Below are 13,090 nucleotides of genomic sequence, written 5' to 3' on the forward strand. Positions count from 1 at the left end.
AGACCTGGCTCAATACACATTTAAATGCATTGTTAAAATGTTAAATTATTTAGGGTGAAATCCTGGCCCCATCCAAGTCAGTGGCAAAACTCCCACTGACTTCAACAGAATCAGGATTTCACCCTTAATATTTACACTATATTTGTAGATCATATCAGTCTCAACTTGATTTGTGATATAAGGTGTAATGAAAAATGAAGGGATTTAACTTGCAGAAATGCAGTTTACTAACCTTTTGAGGGAATAAAATCAATACCATGGAGCAATATAGGTTTTAAAGATATACTAGCAAACTAACAAAGAAAACAGTAACCTGGAACAACAGGCACTCCACTTACATAAAGCCCAAGTCATTGGACTCTATGAAGGTGAGATGCAGAGGATTTGGTGAACTCCATTTCCCCAAATTGGGATAGCATCCACAGCCCCTACACAGCAGTTGCAGATCTCCAAGCCCATTCCCATTTCAGCCTTCTGTGCCAGCCTATACATGGCTGACAAGAATACCCTTCTTGTGGTGCATTCCAGTGCAGCATCATTCCCAACCCCTCTCTGGCCATAATCCTGCAAAGCACTTAAGCACACGCTTGAAGTCAAGTACATGCCTAAATACTTTGCTAGCCTGGGCCCTCTTTGTGCAGCCTGTACACACTGGTTCTTGCACTGGCCCTCAGCACCACAGATAAATTTCACCACTATTGCCCAAAGGATCATAAGTTTTGGGAAAATAGATTCATAGCATAAACAAGACCTCCATCCTCTCCTTTTGACTTGAACCCAAAGATAGTCCTTGGGAATTCATATCCAAGCAAGGCACAAAGAAGAGAGTTCTTAAAGTCCTTGATCCCCAGTCTTGCCTGGGTTAAGAGGGTATAGATTATTTTCCTCTGGTAAGTATATGCAGAAGCAATTTCTTTCATCCCTGACATGGAGAAACCAAGGGGAAAAATTTGTTCAATCAAGAGGAAAATCTCAAGCTTTTCAATTTCCCAAAAGAGGAGTTTAATGACTGATGTTACTGGGAGCAGAAGCAGGTCCCAAAAACAAAAGAACCATGCTACTAAAATTATGTGCCTTAATAATATTTTTACCTTTCTTTCCTACATTATGTTACATCCCTCACTCTGTGTAAGCTCAAAACTTGTCTCTCTGACCAATGGAAGCTGGTTCAATAAAAGATATCGCCTCACCCACCTTATCCCTCAATCTCTAGGCATTTTAGAAAACGCTGTTTCAAAGTCATTGCCCGATGCTTCCAGTTAAATGCAATTTGAGTTGCAAGTGCTCAGCACCTCTCAAGATGCTAAAGCTATGCCAGTCAATTTCACGGTGTAGCCACACCCTAAGGAAAATATTCTTAGAGTGGCAACACATTTGGAGAACACCATATTTTATAGCTGTTGTGCAAGAATTTTCCCAGACTGATGAAAATGAGGAAGAATTTTGTTATGGCTCAAATCCCTTTAAAGAATCACTTCTTTTGTGCTTCGCACAAGAACTGAATTAATAACTTTTTTAAATTACTCCCCTTGTCCTGGTATCCCAGTACATCCTGTCTTCTCTGTAACTGGCTTTTCAGGCCCTTTTCCAGAAACAATGCATCTGCTTAACTTTATACACATGAATAGGCTCCCTGAAGTCATTGGGACTAATCACATGCATAAGCATCTGCAGGATCCCAGCTTTAGACTGAAACTCTTCACAGTAGGGACTGTTTCTGTCTTGGTCTCCTGTCCAGCACCAACCACACTGTCAATGTTTAATACACTATCAAGGATAAAACAGAGTTTAAACAAACAAAAAAATCCCATGATCTCAGTCTCCCCTTAGTGGTGTAGCAGCTCAGAGGGAATGAGGAAGGCTATGTTTACATTTCTGAAGATACCAGAGGAGAGAAAAGGCCAGTTTCAGTGGAAGCAATCTATGGAGTGTGTTGAAGGAGGAGTTTTCAAGTAATTTAGCCATGGACTGAACCTGAAGTAAGAATATAACTCACTCAAACAGCACTTGCGTCTCATGCTTTGCTTTGTTTTCATAACATACCTTTCCCTGCAATACACAGCAAGGACTGTTTGCACCCTATACTAAAGTACAATCTAATGTTTGCTTACAGGTTTCGTTTTATTGTCTGGGTGTGGGCTGTGTCTACCATTCTAGTTAATAAATAATTTGTACCTATACTACTGTCAAAGGTAAGCATTCCTATCTTTAGACCACCAATGCCTAGCCACATGGGTGGGCATCAAACACAATGCGCTCATGAGATTGGGGTTCACTTCACTTAACTGAAAAGCATTGTAATTATCCTGACACCTGTCTGGAAGTTTCATTATTAAAGATAAGAACATGTTTATTCTTGCTCATTGAGTTCCACCTCTAAGCTAACTAACTAAGCAGTAAAGATGAACACAGAATCATACCATAATTGGGGCCTGGAATGTTTTGAATCACCCAGACTGTATACTGAAAATGTTTCTGACGCATGGACTTATTTATGATTGCAAAAACAGCACATGAAAGAAGCAGATGTGTACACAAAAGACTGATTTAACAAGTGCAGTTATTACAAAGCTACTGGTTAACTCAAATTACTGAGAAATTTATAGGAAAACTGCTTCTTTTCATGAATATAGTTAAAGATTTGCATTAAAGGAAGCACCAAATGAGAAATACTCAATATTGTCTCTTACTCAGACCTCATGATGTAATCCTCCTTGTTGTAACAACAATGGCTCTTTCCACTGATAGAGAACATCCTCCTACAGTTTGTATTTTTTAAGTTATTTTTTTTAGCAAATTTGGTGTTCTTCAGAGACTAACAGAATAGACACAGCCTAACTTGTAACATGACAGCTATTTCTATCCTGAGACTTTCCTAAGTACAGATTATCTATAAGTGGCTAATATCCTCTTAATTAGATAGAGACCACCAAACTTATTTCACTTATGATCTAATAAGGAAAAAAATCTAACTAAAAAGTTTTTCCATCCACCTTTCTTCCAAATCTCAACTCTCCAGAACATTCTTTGCATGCCAAGAATTTAATTTTGGGGTGTTTGAATTTAGTGCATCTCAAAGATGTCAGTCTGAAATCCCTGGAAATAGAAGTCTTCCGATTATCCATAGAACAGCTCCAACATAGACCGTGTGAGCTTCCCCGCACTGTCCTTCAACATAGACTTGGAAGGTCCATCTCTAAAGAGGAGACTAAGTCAGGCTTCACGTCCATTTAGCACTTTGCCCCTTTGTTGAGACCCCAGATAGCATTCTAATTAGTTCCAGATGTGGTGGTGTGGTAAGTTTTCTATTGTGAACACCTGTCCACAGGGAACTGAGTGAAATTAGCAGTCACCATCAGATGTAAAAATGTCACTTGTTACTACTGACCCTGGCCTGGATCTGAATCAGTGACCACAGGTGAAAAATTCTATGTCCTGTTACCAGTCCTATAAACTATTCCATTCTCAACATGCCAATAATTTTGAATAAATTTTAGTTACATAAAACAGCTGAATGGCTCACTGTCGTCAGACTGACATGACTACTATCATTTTACTCAGTAAACATTTTGCATAGCATTTCAAAAAGTTACCTCCACAAGTGAATAATACATACTATATTGGTACATACACCTCAACAACTTCTCTTAGTACTGTAGAGTCACTGCATATACCTTCAGGTGAGAGAGGACTTGTCCTGGCCAAACTATTTAGATGACAACTCCTTTAATTCTTTTATCGTGTATTTGGGTAAAAGGACATTGTCACGTAAAAATCATATGCAAACACTCAGAGTTATTCACCTAATATGACCTTAAATTATTTTAAAAAAATTACAATTTTTAAACCCAATTTTCTTTGTGCTACTTATGCTCCGTGTTCTCTTTTTTCACTTCTGTCAGCTGGAAAATAAAATCCAATGGAGTTGGTTTCAGTTTTATTTATAGTTAGTTTCAATTTTGTTTTCAGGTTTTTAACGTTACAACGTTTGAATTTCTGACACTGCAGGGAAAGTTTATTATTAGAATTTGTTTTTGTTTTCTTTTCTCTCTTACATTTTTTTTAAAAGAGTGGAGACTTTAAAAAAAACAAAAAAAAACCCTTGTTTTTGCAAAATTTAATGTTCAAGTCAAATTTAGGTCAACAATGTCCCTTTAAGAGAGACTTGAATTCACATCTTCTCAAACAACATTCATTCTCACCATTTGACAAGTGATCTTGAAACTAAGACCTGCCATCCTACACAATGCAGGCAAAGTTTGCTGCAGGAAAGGAAAATTTTAAAGGCCATGTCTACATGTACAGCACTGTAGCTGCACCGATGCAGCATGTCTGGTGACGACGCTCTAGGCCAGGGGTCAGCAACCGAATGGCACGTGTGCCAAAGGCGGCACGGCACGCGAGCTGATTTTTAGTGGCACTCTGCTGCCGGCCCTGCTCAGCCTGCTGCCGGCCTGGGATACCGGCCGCCAGCCCCGCTCAGCTTACTTTACATACAACAATAGTTTAGTTATATAATATAGACTTATAGAGAGAGACCTTCTAGAAATGTTAAAATTTATTACTGGCACATGAAACCTTAAATTACAGTGAATAAATGAAAACTCGGCACACCACTTCTGAAAGGTTGCCGACCCCTGCTCTAGACTGACAAGAGAGAGCTTTCCAGTCAGCATAATAAAACCACCTCTGAGAATGGCAGAAGCTATGTCGATGGGAAAAATCTCTCCCACCAACACAGCACTGTGCACATAAGCACTTATGTTGGTGTAACTTACGTCACTCAGGGGAATGGCTTATTCACATCCCTGAGTGACATAAATTATGCTGGCATAAGCTGTAGTGTAGCCATAGCCAAACTCTGTAAACTAGCTGGACACCTAATTTCTCCCCTGCCACATGGTCCTTGTGAAGTAAAGTGTTACACAGCATGAATACAGGTATCAGAACTGGGCCTACAATGTCTGCAATTAATGTACAATATCAATATGAATATAATGGAGCAAAATCTGCCCTTGCATGTGCACACAAGCGCCCTTCAATGTCATGGAAAGCCAGTGTACATATCCACAGAACAGAATGTGGCCAATATCTTTGAACTGCAACTTTCTTTGGACATCCCCTAAGAAATTATTTATCCTTTTAGTTTTACATGAACTTTAATACCTCTGAAAATGTAAAGACTCCTACAATTCTAATTTACTAGCAAAAGGAAGGTAGGTGGTTGTTTACAGTAGCCTACTGTCTAACTGCAGTTAACAGTAACATTTAAAACTTCACGTCTCTTCTAAAATTTAACTCCATCCCTGACATCAGGATTCACTGATATCCACAAACTAACCTTTGAAGGTTACTTGAAAACAGATGTGCTAGTTGTAACTCTGCAATCTGCTCTTCTCGTGTAGCAAGAAATAATCTATGTTTACAGTGAATTAGCTCTTCTAATTGCACCACAAAATCAGGTGAAGTATACTGCAACAACTGAATTTAAACATTATGTACAATTAGAGTTTAGATTTGTATGTTACATTGAGTGAAACAATGTCTCATGCAAGATTTTTTTTAATGCATGAATTCAAACTACTTCAAGTTAAAATGTCTAACTAATGAGTGTTATGTTTGCTGCAAGCCACCCCCGAACAAACAAACAAAAATGTCAGTAGGTCACTAATTTAAACAAAATTGACTATCATTATGTTTAAAAAAAAACCCCAAACATTTCTTTAAAGTTCAAAATTTCTGTAATACTTTCTCTTTAGATCATTAAGAGAACTAGAATACTTCAATCATTTACAAGAGGCTACATCTGAAAAGTCCCATCCTGTTTTTAAAGGTTACAGGAATTAAAAAAGTGTTTTGAGCTCTATGAAGGAAAAGTGCTATGTAAGTGTTAAATGTATAATTATTATGTGTAAATCATTAACTGATTATATATATGTTATACAGGTGCACAAACACACACACACAACTGTCCCCCAAAAGTTTGTTTAGCTTTTTTTTTTTTTGGTCAAGTCAATTCCTGTTTTTCTAATATAGTTTGTAGTGTTGTTGTAGCTGCCTTGATCCCAAGATATGAAAGAGACAAGGTGGGTGAGGTAATATCTGTTATTGCTCCAACTTTCCTTGGTGAAAGAGACAAGCTTTTGGGCTCCAGAGAGCTCTTCTTGGGTGACTTCACCCACTTTGTTTAGCGTAAAAATATCTATTAGGAGAACAATTCATAGCAACTTAGTAGGGATCCTAATTAATAATTCAATAAAACTTTTGAAACAGTGGGGTAAATTCATTAATTTGATTATTCATTTGGACTATGATTTTATCCATGCAGAATTAACACACAATTTAACAAAGACCAGTTCTGGTTTATTACTCCCAATTTATTTATTTTCACTTGTAAATTTCCCAAAATGTACTAGAAGGGGTTTTAAACTAATCAACAGTCTTTCCATTACTACTTCTTCCAATATAAACTTCTAACGCACTGAACATCTGGCAAGTTGGGGGTTTTTTTAAATGAAAATTCTATATAAAGTATCATTTGTTACCTGCTCGTCTTGTCAGCATGATTCAGACCCGGATTCTGCAAGTATTTACACACATGCTTAACATTAGTTATGTGTATATAGTCCCACTGAAGTCAAGTTCACGAGTGGTTACAGGACTGGGGCCTCAGTATGTATACCTTCAATACTGCATGGTCAGGTTACCTTAAATAACTCTTATGTCCTTAAATCTACAGTCGTCACAGGATTTTGAAGAACTGAGTTTTTATTATGCTAATCTGTACTTAAATCCCTAACTTCAACTTTACAGTTACAGTCTGAAGAACCAAATAAGAGCCATATGCCTGTTCATTTACAATACTAATGTTGGACAAGGAACTGGTAATGAATAATTATTATTTTTTGCTTCATTTTCAGCACAGGAATTGTCTACAAATAGACCAAGATTTTCTTACAATTATTTGTTATCAGAAAGTCTTAGTCAGTGGCTTGTTCACAATCAGTTCACTGTGAATATTAAGTATTCAAAATTTGAAATTGAACTGTTCTGAATGGACACATAAGTCACATAGTAAGTTTCTCCTCTCTGACTAGATAAGCATAACTCAGAATTAGGCCACCATTGTGGACACACCCAACTGCGAATTCAAAATGTGCTTTCATCAAATATTCTGCAATATTTGATAAAAAGAATACTGTATGGGTCAGATTCACCAATATGGCCTGACTGCTTATGCCATTCAAGCAATTTATCAATGATCAGTTAATCTGGGCTAATAGCAGCTTTACATAACTGAAGTGGTGCAAGGCAATTAAAATGTACTAGTGAATCTGGTCCCTTGTGCCTACCACCGGCAATTTGTAATATTTATACCAAAGCAGACACCACCATGCTTTTATAGCTCTAATTTAAAATTTTGTGTTTAAAGGTCTAAACAGCTCAAGAGCAGGGAAACACTTGGAAACACTTAACACACGTGCTTACTTTTATACATGAGTAGTTCCATTGCCATTGATAGGACTACTGGTTTGCTTAAAGCTATGTATATGCAAGTTTAAAGGATATGGCTATTGATTAGCAGAGAAGGAAAAAGGTAATAATACACTGTTTATCTTCCATGTTGTGAGTTTGTTTCCTGGATACAAAATTGCAGTGTGGAGTACAACATATTCATTGCTAATGCAAGTGAATACTGTATCAAGAAAACCATTGCTCTCAGACTGAACACTCAACTCTTCTGCTGTTTTATGCCAGTATAAATTAATGATAACTTAGACGGGGCCAATCAAAAGAATACTTTCACTGAAGATTACTCAGAAGACAAACTTATGGTACTTAACACTTAGAGGGACATGCAAAGAGCAGCCCAGGATAGATAGGCCTTGTTCATGCCCTAAGCAATATCTGACAGCAGGGGAAAGATTCAGACTCATTCAGAATGTTGATCTATCTCACAGAGACTTTGAATCTGAACTATGCTGCTTTCATAATTGTGTCACCATTTTTCCAGTTACAGTGAACTTAAATGTTGGTGCAGTAGTGAATTCTCTTTTCATAGTACTAGGTTAAGCATTTACTGCAAGAGGTAAACTATGCAAAACTATTAAAAGATTTATTTTAAATGTATGTTTAAATATAGAAGTTGATATTTCATCTCAACAAATTGGAGTGCTAGTTTACAATTCCTACTATATCTAAGTGACTGCAATCTAAAAATCTCTGCACATCAAATTGTGTTATAAATTATAATCATATACTAATTAAGTGCAAAGTTCTAGACTTTGACACTGAAAACAGTAAGACTGCTCTATCTGAGTGAGAATTTGATCCTGCATGCTGTACACAAACAAAACTCCTATTGTTTTCATAAGGAATTTTGTTGGGGAAAAGTGTCCAGGACATGGCCCTTAGCCTGATGTTGTTCACTTTGATTAATAATCAGATCCTAAGCACATCACCCAGAATGTGCTTAGTGACAACCAATATAAAATAACACATTTCAAACATCAATACCAACTGAAAGATAAAACTTCAAGTAGTGCAAGTGTGGAATATATTTTTTAAAAATACAAGACTCCAATCCTGCAAGCTGATCCATGTGGCTGGTACTCTGTGCCTATGCAGAGCCCCCCTGACTTCAGTAAGGCTCCCTGCATTTATTAGGAATCTGCCTGGGTGGATCAACTTGGTACCTTAGTGCATGAAGGGCACATGACAGAAATACTTTTTCAGTCATGTTTTACAGGACATTGCTGTCCCATTTAGACCACAATTCCAACATATACAACAGAAACACAAACAAACCCAGTGTTATTATCTAGAGCTGCTTTTACAAGCATTTAATACCACAGTATTGCCCCTCTGCCATGTACATTGGCCAAACCAGACAGTCTCTACACAAAAGAATTAATGGACACAAATCTGACATCAGGAATCAGAACATTCAAAAACCAGCAGGAGAACACTTTAACCTGTCTGGTCATTCAATGACAGACCTGCGAGTGGCAATTTTGCCTCAGAAAAGCTTCAAAAACAGACTCTAAGGAGAAATTGCTGAGCTGGAATTGATATGCAAACTAGATACAATCAATTTAGGCTTCAATAGAGACTGGGAATGGCTGAGCCATTACAAACATTGAATCTATCTCCCCTTGTAAGTATTCTCACACTTCTTATCAAACTGTCTGTACTGGGCTATCTTAATTATCATTTCAAAAGCCTTTTTCTCTTACTTAATTGGCCTCTCAGAGTTGGTAAGACAACTCCCACCTTTTCATGCTCTCTGTATGTGTACATATATCTCCTCAATATATGTTCCATTCTAAGCATCCGAGGAAGTGGGCTGTAGCCCACAAAAGCTTATGCTCAAATAAATTTGTTAGTCTCTAAGGCTTTGGCTACACTGGCGCTGTACAGCGCTGCAACTTGCTGCGCTCGGGGGTGTGAAAAAACACCCCCCTGAGCGCAGCAAGTACAGCGCTATAAAGCGCCAGGGTAATCAATGCCTGCAGCGCTGCAAGCTATTCCCCTCGGAGAGTGGAGCACATACAGCGCTGCGAGAGCGGCAGCGCTGTGAAGTCCCGAATGTAGTCAAGCCCTTAGGTGCCACAAGTACTCCTGTTCTTTTTGCGGATACAGACTAACACGGCTGCTACTCTGAAACAGTAATAGCTGCTATAGAAAAATCTTAGATTCAAAGTGTGTATTACTTTCATATAAAAATCTTATAAGGCAATTGGCCACATCTACAGACCCATGTCTCAAAGACATTTTGCTTCTGTTTATACTGGGGAAATTACCCATACTTGTCAATGAGCATCTTAGATTTTAAACTCGTTGGGGAATGAACTAGGAATTTCTCTGTGTTCTGCATACTACCAAGCACTATTTCTGTACTCAATGCATAATGCAGGTTCCCCAAGGTCTTCCTAGATGGGACTTCCTACAACTATAGCTATTAGCAGTAATGCCTTGAAGGGCACTTTTCACAGCTTTCCCACTAGACATACCAATGTTGGGAGCCTTAGTATAGGCACCCACCATCTGCCACCGTTGTTTTAAGCACCACATCACCTAAATGGCTCAAGGCAGGTCTACTGACAACCACACCTAGAACAGTGGTAGGAAATGGCAGTTTACATGCACCAGGCAGAACTGTTATAGGCCCAAGTTGTAGACCAACAGTCACAAGAGGGCTCCCAACACTGCTAACACCAGGGGAACTGAGCCAGCAAATATCTGGATCATTTCCGCTAGTACAGCCCGGGCTATTCGAGGGTAAAGGTGGTTTGGCTGGTAGCACAGACAGGGCCAACGGTGCTCTAGGCCCAGTGCACGTAGGTGCGTTTTTAACAGGGAAGGGACTCTCCCCCTATGTTTTTGGGCAGTGCCCGGACGAGGAAGGAAGCCCTGATCAGGTGCCGCTGGAATACAAGCCCCTCAGGCCAGGGCTATAGCACGCGGCCTGCAGCGAGTCAGGAAGGGGGCTGGGCCCTAACTACACGGCTAGTAGTGCCCACGCTCTCTTCTCTCCCCCCGGCTGGCGGGAAGGGGACACCCAGGGTCAGCATCTCCGCAGCTGAGGTCCGGGCCTGGCCTCGCGGTGCTGAAGGGGGAAAAGACCCAGGCAGCAGCTGGGCGGCGGTGTGGGAGGAGGGGCGCGCTGCGAACCCTGTCCCGTGTCGCTGCCCAGGGAGCTGCGCCGGCCCGCGCGCCGCCTGCCAGAGTCCGAACGCCGGCAGCAGCCAGGAGCGCGCGGGAGGCTCCCGGGCTCGGCCCCGCCATTGGGCACGAGAGGCGGCTTCGTCACCGCCGGAGGGAGGGGGAAAGGCCGGAGGAAGGAAGTGCTGGGGCTTGTATAACAACATGGGGGGGGGGGGTGAGTGACACCCTCCCCCCTACGCGCATCCCCCGGCCCAACCCTGACCTAAGCACCGGGCCCCAGGGGGGAACGCGGCCCCCGCCAGGCAGCTCCCGTCTGCAGGCCCGGCTCTGCCCGTGCGCCCCCAGCCCGGGCCTGCAGCAGCCGCCAGGCCTCCGCAGGGAGCAGCGGCCCCGCGGGACTCAATTCGCCCCCATCGCCCTACAAGGCCCCCGGGCGGCAACAAGTGCCGCGGCCGAGCCCTGCACATCCGGGGATCCGCTCCCAACCCAGGCCCAGCCCGGCCCCGTCTGCCGCTCGCTCCTAGGGCCGGGCGGGGAAGGGGTTACTCGGCCCCGCCCAACGTGCACAGCCCGGGGGGCAGCCGCTGCCCTGCGCCCTGCTTGTGACTCCGGCTCCCTCCCCCGCGGCTGCTTAGCAGCACTTGCTCCCGCTCGGTACATGTCTCACCCCGGCTTCCCTGCCACCAGCATCGGGCCCCGAACCGAGCGGGATCCCCCGCGGCCGGGGGGCGCTGATCACCTGCAGGAAATGTCCGCAGCCCCCCCACCCCCGCTCAGCTCCGCCACTCCATTAACTTTCCGTGTGCCGCAGTTACGGGGGGTCAGGCTCGCGCCGCGGGGGTGGAAGTTGCTGCTTGTATGTCCCTCTGTGTTGTTTGGCGTCTTTTTCTCCTCTTGCCTGTTTCTTTTCCCAGTCCAACTCTCTCTCGCTCGCTTTCCCATCCGTCACAGCGGGAGAATTAAATGCTTCCCTCCTTTGTTTCCGTTGTTGATCATCTCCCCCCATTAGACTCAAAATAAATTCAAAGCCAAAACCCTGCCGATCTGTACACAATCGGTCTCGACGCGGTCCGAGACAAACACATGTCCTTCCTTCCAGTCGATCACCTTCTCTGCCTTTTCAAATGCAAAAGTGAAATTAACCTTCCTTTCCCTAGCAGCAGCTTCACCTAAAATCATATGATCCATAACACCGCTGACCTTTTATTTTTAAATCAATATTAATTATTTGAGAGCGGGCACTTCCTGTTTGCCAAACATTTGTGTAAATCCACATACAGAGACAGTAGTAGTTAAAAAAATTACCTTGTTTAATGTGTTATTCGCGGTATTTATATAATTCCTCAAGGTTAACGCTGTTGCCAGGGGATGCAAAATGGAAATGAAAACACTCAGCTGAATAATCGCAGGAGCAAAACTAAAAGTTACTCCCTCAGCTTTGGCTGAGAAGAGTCCAGATCGAAAGCAAAACAAGGAGAGGAAACTGCGAGGAGCTGAGGCTTGGAAATTCCCCCCACCTCTCCCCGGCCTGTTTGTGCAAAGGGGTGGGGGGGGGGGGCTGAGATGGGAGAGGTGCGGAAGTTTACCGCAGCCTTTCATTGGCAGACACAGCCGCTTTCATCATTTCTCGGAAAAGTCGATTTCATTTTCACTTCCCTCCAGCAGCGGCAGCGAGCAGCAGCATGTTAGTGTGTTAAAGGCAGAGAGAGACAGAAAGAGCTTTCAGTTCCAGGGCATAGAAAACTAAAGACACAAGACAGCAGCCTCATGTTTTTCCCCTCCTCCAAATCCACAAATTAAGTGACTGTGAGATTGTTCTCTTCTAGGGTGGAGTGGGATTTTGGGGGGAAATGTCCCAATCTCCAGATCTCTATGGAAATATAGGTTTAAAGGGAAATAAATTTATGTACTGAAATTGGGCATGCACAAGCCTGAAAATAAAATGTTATGGAAAACAAACCTAGTGTCTAAAGTACATAAGAAATGGACCAAAATTAAAAGCCAAGTCAATATGGTTGAAGCTAAAATAGGTCCACAAATTCGGTATGCTTGACAAGCACAACTCAGGTTTGTGCTACCACTACGCTGAGTATGTGCAAAAACAAGGAGTCCTTGTGGCACCTTAGAGACTAACACATTTATTTGGGCATAAGCTTTCGTGGGCTAGAACGTGGGCTAGAACTAAAGCTTATGCCCAAATAAATTTGTTAATCTCTAAAGTGCCACAAGGACTCCTTGTTGTTTTTGCTGATACAGACTAACACAGCTACCACTCTGAAAACTGAGTATGTATAAATTCAGCAGTTTGCCAGTGTATTCATGGCCAGCACATACTCAATTTCTTCACAGAAGAAAATCTTAAATTTAATTTTCAAGCCTTCCTTTAGTCTTTATCCAAAGCTTCAGTTGTCACTGAAATAAT

General features: G+C 41.8%; 1 protein-coding gene across 3 annotated transcripts in view; it reads right to left on the bottom strand.

Annotated features, from left to right (window-relative positions):
- Positions 1–12,205, bottom strand: part of IRF2 (interferon regulatory factor 2) — a 64,906-nt gene extending 52,701 nt beyond the window's left edge. Inside the window, exon 1 of one of the 3 annotated variants that reach the window (XM_034770928.1) lies at positions 11,974–12,205. The gene's annotated coding sequence lies outside the window, so the exon portion shown is untranslated. Of the gene's footprint in view, positions 1–11,335; positions 11,893–11,973 lie in introns of those variants that run through there. The other 2 variants (XM_034770930.1, XM_034770929.1) reach the window with 2 other exon arrangements.
- Between the last annotated feature and the right edge of the window lie 885 nt (positions 12,206–13,090).

The sequence above is a fragment of the Trachemys scripta genome, chromosome 5 (assembly GCF_013100865.1).
Source record: "Trachemys scripta elegans isolate TJP31775 chromosome 5, CAS_Tse_1.0, whole genome shotgun sequence".
NCBI classification, from domain to species: Eukaryota; Metazoa; Chordata; order Testudines; family Emydidae; genus Trachemys; species Trachemys scripta.